At 32.6% G+C, this 8,130-nt stretch overlaps 1 long non-coding RNA gene across 1 annotated transcript in view; it reads left to right on the top strand.

Annotated features, from left to right (window-relative positions):
- Positions 1-5,353: 5,353 nt before the first annotated feature.
- Positions 5,354-8,130, top strand: part of LOC122814874 — a 7,272-nt gene continuing 4,495 nt past the window's right edge. Inside the window, exon 1 of the long non-coding RNA XR_006366922.1 lies at positions 5,354-5,442. This is a non-coding gene — a long non-coding RNA (uncharacterized LOC122814874). The remainder of the gene's footprint in view (positions 5,443-8,130) is intronic.

Here is an 8,130-nt window from a genome sequence, read left to right as displayed (position 1 = left end):
TCTTTAGCTTCCCCATTATCAAAAAGCAATCCCACAAGCTGTTGTATAATAATTAATTGCAGTGTTAACCACAATTTCCAAGCTGCAATAGTTATTTTATTAAAATCATCTGTCATATAAGCATTCAAAGTTTCATAAAAAACATATATTAGATGATGTATTGTAACGGAAGATACTCCTAAAAGCTTATAATCAAATAATACTTGAGTACCGAAAATCTGAACTCTCAGACAGTGTAATAAAGTTTGTCCAATGGATTCTTCACAGGTATACATATTGCTGAGCATGCCCTCTTTAATATTATATTTTGTAAAGCCTTTAACATGTACCTAGTATTAATCTCCAAAAAATCCTTTAATTAATATGTACTAGAAAGTGTTTCTGTTTAGCAAATAATGCTAAGAAAGAAAGATATAAAATCACTCCAATGTCTAATATAACAGTATTTATCCATTATAAATGTATGCCATTACTTCCAATTTTGTATAAAATGAGTTAAGGACAACCTCTGTAAAATAATATATTTCTGTACATATTCATTACAAGATAATGATAATCTAATTTCTACTTTCTTCCAGCTTTCCAATCACAAACTTCTTTAAATTTATACTATAAAACTTGTCCTAATAATTTGAGTTTCAGTTCTGGATTTTCAAAAAATTCACTGTAGATGCAGAAATGCCAAAAACACAAGTGGTTATATAGACCCAGTCTGCCTTTCCCTTGGTACAATGTAGGACCCCCCTTTTCATAAGGTTAAGCCTACTAACCCATATAAAAGAAAACAACAATTCCAATAGTATTTTACTCAATCTTTGGGAAAAGAATAAACACTTCCTATATAACATAACTGGGCCAGAATCACATGGTTCAGCATATAAACTTTCTTTTGGGAAGATGAAAATGATTTCTACATATTCAACAAGGTCTTAACCTTATTTAAAAGTTCATGTCATTGTTCACAATAAACAGAATTGTCAACGGCAACACATCATATTTTTAATAATCTTATTTTGAAAACTAGTACTTTGAAAAGAGGAAGCAATCCCAAATCCCTTACATTTTTGAACATTAAATTGTGGGCATACAGTATATAACATCTGTTGCAAAGCCTTAAAAAAAGTTCTATATCAGCAATGTTACGCGCCACTTTATTTAAGTTGTCTGTATTAAGCAAGTATGTAGGAATCAAATCAGAATTAGCAAGACTAAGTTACTTTTATTTGTGAAGCAATACATGTTCACACACTACAGCATTTATACATAAACTACCAGAACAGTTATTAGAATGACATCTCCCTCAGAGACACTCAAGTTCAACTCCATCTCTTCCCAGTGTGCACTGCAACCACCCTAGAGCCTGTTAAAGTAACAGAAAAGAGTAAGAGTGCTTAATATTTACATTAAGTTCATATACAAAAGATAATTTAATGACATACTCAATTTTTGCTTTCATATTTTAAATTATTTGAAAGTTATCAACATGAAAGAACTTAACTAAACAATTGTGTATTTTTTTCATTTTTTTTTTATATTTATTCTCTAACCCCCTCACCGTTTCTTCCACAGTATTCTATCTAATTTCAGCTAATACATTATCCTCTTCATTTTCTTGTTATCGAACAATTCTCACACCTTTTTGCCCACAGCACTCATATTGTCAAAATCAGTCTTTATCCCATTTATCAATATCACATTTATTTTCTTTACCATACTTTCAATATAATATCATAGTTATATTTATGTTTATAGATTTAAATCCCTTTCATCTATATTCATTTTTAAACTTTTCCCAAAATTCTTTATTCTTTTTATAGTCCAAAAAACAATGCTTTGTTGTTTCTTCTTCACTTTATCAATACAAGTGCTTTCCTCCATTAGCTTATATTTCATATTCTCTTTCACTGGTAGCATGCTTAATAAAATTCTCCACAAAAATCCTCTTCTTCATAAAAATATTCAGACATCTGTCTTCTGTCTTTTATTCCCTTCTTTCATCTTCTTTTTATTCCTTTCATGGGTATACCAACTTTCTTTTCTTTTCCCATCAACCTCACTTATTTTAAACTTCCATATTTTCATGTTTTGTCATATTCTTTTTCTTCCCTCCTGTAACTTTTTTCTTTACTTTCTCTCATTTTTCCTTCACATACATTTTATATTTTTCATATAGCATCTTGCCTATCATTTTTTAAATCTTTCTTTTACCTTTCTCACTTCCCAAAATAAATTCACAAAATGCTAAATGCATCACTGATTTTTTTTTTTTAATTCAAACCACTTTCTTTTTGATTATAAATTATCACTCTTCTCACCAGGTTCATCTTTGAGCCACAAATGATGCTAAAAAAATCTCTAATTAACTGTCTTACCATTTGAGTGGGAAACATATATATTCCCCTAAATTTGCTATTTGACCTAATACATAAGTATTCAGCATGGATGTCTTTTCTGAAATGATAAATAAAAACATTTCCACCAACCTAACCATTTTGCATTTGTTCCAGTATCTTTCTCTGCAGAGTCATTACACTTGCATGCTCACCAAATGTCATTCTCAAAAGCTTTACTTCCTTTCTTGTGAAATATATTCCATTTATTTTTGTCTCACCAAATCCCTTATATTTTGTTTTATTTAAATGCAGACCATCTTTTTAACAGCTATTTGATCCTTATTACAACCTCACTTATCCATTCCTTGTGTTTTATTAGAACTAAATCATCTGTATGTGTCATACATAACGGTAATATAACATTTCCTTCCATCTCACATCTTGCCTCCCTCATTTCATACATGTATGTCTGTACTGCTGCACTCATTACTAGTACAAATAAGCATAAACTCATTGGACATCCCTGTTTTACTCCTCTCCTAATACTTATTTTTTCCCATCAATCCATTTAAAAAAACTTGTACCCATAATTTTCATAATGTTTCTTTACATTAATATGTTTTTCCCCTATGCCATATGCCTCTAAAATCTACCACATTGCTTCATGGCTCACTTTATTATATAGTTTAGATATGTCATATGCTATCAATTTTGCTTCTTTATTTTTTTCAGTATCATCTCTACTACATCTTTCAGTATAATTAACATTTGTTTCATCGCTCTTACTTTTAAACCATAAACCCCTTCTCCTACTACCTCATGAGGTACTTTCTCCATCCTTTTTTGCAGTATTTTCCTAAATTGTTTATCATCAGTATTTCCTAGTTTTATGGGGCTCCAATTTTTACCTTTTCTTTTTCCATATACATTTTGTCAGTCTAACATGTCTTCTTCCATTATACCTTCCTACATTCATTCATTAATATTTAAAAAAAAACTTCTTTCATCTTTATTCATTTCTCTATAATACTCATACCATCTAATCCTGATGCTGATGCATTCTTGTCTTCCTTTATCAACTTCTCTGTTTCCTCTGTTGTTAAATTGTTTTTTAAAAAAATGTTACTTTTTCAATTTTTTTTTCACTTTTCACTCTTTGTGCCCATCTTTTTCCTCTACAAAATGTTCTGCCACCCCATAACATATCATTGTTTGTATTTTACATTTCCTTTGCCATCTAATGTATCATCTATTCTTTCGTCTCTCATTTTACTTATTTGCCTAAATAAGAGGAACCTCCCTTTTCTTTCCTTTCAGAAAATATCTTTGCCTATGTAACATCATTTTTATTTTTTCTCTATTATTTCTGTGCATTTGCTTTTCTATTTTCTTTTTTTGTCACTTCCTTTTCTTTATATTTCATCTTTTTTTATTCTTCTTTCCACTTCTAAAATATTTTTATAGTTCTGCTTTTACACTACACACCGTTGTGTCCAATTTTTATAAAATGTTCTCATTTTCATGTGATCTTTCCATAATATTTCCTTCTGTCTTATAATTTATCCCTTCTTTTAAAACTCTGCAATTAATCTCTTTACCCTCTTTTCCGCCTTTATTATTTCTCTGTCTTCCTCATAATAGCCCATACTGTTTTATAATCTGAAAATTCTGCCATCAGTATTCTCCCTATTTTTTCATTTCCTTAGAGTACACTATATAATGAATTTCAGTCTTAAAAATTCTCTTTTTATATACCCATACTATATTCTTTCCTACTTTTAAATCTCTACATTTTATGGATTCCCTTAACGTTTTAATATCTTTTGCTGTTTTTCACTTTTCTTTCATCAAGCTATATTGAAAATCTCCTACTGTCACTACTGACATATTTACTAACACATTTTTTTCTTCAGACAACTATTTTCTCTCTGTCATATTAGTATATGCGTAAATCACTATTAACCTTATACATTTTTTATCATCTGAAAACTCTGCCATCTGTGCTCCCCATGTTATTTATTTCATGTCTTTAGAGCAAACTATACAATTACTTTCAGTCCTAAAATTCCCATTTTATATGCACATTTTCTATTCTTTCCTACTTTTAAATACTCATATTTTAATTCCTTTAACATATTAATACCCTGTGTTGTTTTTCCCTTATGTTTCCTCAGGTTGCAGTTAAAATCTCCTACCATCACTATTTACATATTTATTAACATACTTTTTGATTTATTTAAACAACTGTTTTCTCTCCTTCATATTAGTATATGCATAAATCACTATCAACTTTATATTATACATCTTGTCTAATTCTCATATCACATATCACTACCCTTCCTGGTAATACTACTGTTACATCTAAAATTCTTATTTCTACATTTTTATAAGAATTCTTATTCCAGAACATGTCTTATTTCCTACTGACCAAAAAGGAAGTAGTCCATTAACAGTTATATGGAAACGACCATCTTCCATTTCTGCATTATATTTGATTACCTGCTTTCTCCTACTGTCTTAAAGCTCAGCTGAGGCTGGGTATGTGGGATTTATTGTCTAGCTCCTGGAATGTTTCTTTCAGACAGACCTGTACCAAGCTGTGCTGGCAATTTTCATGGTTTCCATATTCCATGACCAGCATGTCTGAACACAGAGAGAAAACTGATTATTACAGCGTATGCCACACATATTTTATTTTGTTATAAGTAGAAACTACATAATTCATAATGTCTTCAACTCATTCAATAATTCTAGACATGAAATAGGAGCAAAAGATGAGATATACAAATGGCTGTAGCAGTCGAAAATTTATTTACTGCATATACTACAGATAACTTTTAAGTTTTAAGCCATTTTTCCTGACACTTTAGCTAAGTTATCTCTTCCTCTGAGTTCTAAAGAATGATTACACAACCAAAGTAAAATAAATAAATAAATAATGTCTCTATGATGGCCTTGATTATACAAACAAATAAGAGCACCTTACAAGGTGATTGGCTGTGTCAGTACCCCTCCTTGACTATAAGATCTGTGTGCTTTCTTTCCGTTCTTGCAGCACTCACTCTGCCTAGCAGGGTGGGTGCTGCTGGCCTCTTTTTCACTTTTTCAGGTAAGACACGTTTTATATAAACTTCTAAGCAAATGCTTCTGTGTTCTTTCTCTCTCTCTTGATCTTTTTTCTCTTCTTACTTTTTATGAGTTTGTAAGTGTGTCAGTCAGTATATTTTAACAGTTTAATACAAAGATGGAGATTGTATTTAGTGACTAGAGTGAAGTATTTGATATTTTTAAGTTGTAAACTATGGTGAACCCACAAAAAAAAAAAACACTGCAGCAAATGGGCTTCCTGTTTAGATCACTCACAGATTTTATGAAAATAGTAGTAGTTCTGTTCCAACAGTGAAAACATTGAGTTAGAATGTGACACAGCTAGATATTGTCTGCTTTGCATTACAGGTTTTATACTAAGATATCACTAGTTGTAATTTGCTTTTGTTCCTTTTCTTTTCAATTTAGATACTGGCTGATACAGTTTATTGCCAGTTTCTTTTTTTTCTGTCATTAGAATGTTAATTTGGTGATAGCACTGTATGTAAGGGAGCCGCGCTTAAATGGCGCCTGCATTGGTTGTATTGCAGTGAGATAGAGCTCTAGTGTATAAACAAACTGAGGATAAGGTTAGATGAGTGTGATGTCACAGCACAGGCAGCTTTACTGATTTATTTACTTTTTTTTAACTTGTGTAAGAAGCTCTTGATTTTAAGCAGAATATAGTGCTTTGGTGTGTGTGTGTGTGTGTGTGTGTGTGTGTGTGTGTGTGTGTGTGTGTGTGTGTGTGTGTGTGTGTGTGTGTGTGGGGGTGTGTGTGTGTGCAAACAAGAGAGTAAGCCTGACAACCAAGCTGTGTTCGGAGTTCTGCTCCATCTTCATTCCTCAGCAATTAATTTCTTATTGTGAAAGCAGAGGCAGACAGTATGATCACAAAATAAATAAACACACAATTCTCTTAATAGTCATGCAACAGCAGGAGGTACATTTTCAGACAACAATCAGTAGTGGAGGAAGACTTTCTGTACAATATCCAAACCCTCTAACACTTCATACAAGCTTTCTGTATTCAAATACACATAATACTGTAGGTGATTTAAGGTGGGCATTCAACAAGTCTTTTCATTTTGTATTAAGATAATTTCACAGATGGATTTACCCTGTATACCTTGAAAAGACATGTTCTTCTTAGAAATGTTGAACGTTTCTATGCTAGAAATGCTTTGCATTTGACTCTGCTGCCTCTCCCATAGGTCATGACTGAAAAAGGTTTGGTATAGATCTATTAATTTTATTTGTAAATGCACATGCAGTAATAAACAAATACCTCTTCACATTTTAGCAATGATGGTTTGTCTTCATGCAGGTACGTTTTCTGTCTATTTTGGTTCTCTGAATTTATAAATAAGATGTGTTTGTGCACGTGTGTGTGTGTGTGTGTGTGTGTGTATGTATTATGTATCTCTCCCTCTCTATATATAATATATATATATCTATATCTATCTGACAACACCAAAAGCTCAAAACGCAGACAACGAGATCACCGACACCACAAAACCGAAAGGTCAAAAACATGAAAGTTCACATGCCCTGACAAACCAAAATCCCGACAGTCAACAAAACAAATTCCTTTTCCGAAAAACACACACACAACACAAGCACACCAAAAACCTTACAAACCTACACTAAACCTTACATCCACAACTATCTATGCACTAACCTTAACCCAAACCCTAACCCTAAGGTCCGTCACTATTGCACACTTACCTTACCCGCACCATAACCCTAAAGTCCGTCACTATCGCACACTTACCTTACCTGCACCCTAACCCTAAAGTCTGTCACTATCACACACTTACCTTACACACACCCTAACCCTACAGTCCGTCACTATTGCGCTCATTTTGCATGTTGGTATTTTCAGTGCTGAGATTTCCACTTGTTGGGTATTTCCGCTGTCGGTCTTCCGGTGTTGGTCATCTCGTCGGTGATTTCGCCTGTCGGCCTTCTCAGGTAGACCCTATATATGTATATATATATATATATATATATATATATATATATATATATATACACACACATATATATATATATATATATATATATATATATATATATATATGTGTGTGTGTGTGTATAAATGTTATGTATGTGTTTATCTATCTGCTGTATACATGTTATGTTTTGTATGTTATGCCTGTTTGTATGCATGCATGTATTATGTGTACATGTGTTAACTGACTGCATGTGCTATGTGTATGCATGTGTTATTATTATATGTGTGTGTGTGTGTGTGTGTGTGTGTGTTTGTAGGTGACTGTACATGTGTAATGTGAGTGTGCATGTATGTACATGTGCTATGCATTGATGTATTATGTGTGTATGTGTTATATGTGTGCATACTGGTTATGCATGTGAGTACATTGGTGTTTTCTGCATGTATACATGTGTTTGCATATGGGTGTTACGTGTGTGTGTGTGTGTGTGTGTGTGTGTGTGTGTGTGTGTGTGTGTGTGTGTGTGTGTGTGTGTGTGTGAGTGTGTCAGTATGAGCATGCACAGTCATTTGTGTGTGAAGGGTGTGTGTTGTTTTGTGTGGGTGTTTGGTGTTTTGTGTGTGTGTTGGTATTAGTGTTTTGCTTGGAGGTGTTATTTTCTTTGTCTATGTTGGTATTCTGTTTGTGTGTGTATATTACTTTGTTTGTGTGTGGGGCTTTGGTGTGTGTGTGTGTGTGTGTGTGGGGTTTGT

Source organism: Protopterus annectens, chromosome 11.part0 (assembly GCF_019279795.1).
Source record: "Protopterus annectens isolate FY-2018-M chromosome 11.part0, PAN1.0, whole genome shotgun sequence".
NCBI lineage: Eukaryota > Metazoa > Chordata > Ceratodontiformes > Protopteridae > Protopterus > Protopterus annectens.
Note: the sequence above shows the minus strand (reverse complement) of the source record. Positions and strands in the feature narration are given on the sequence as shown.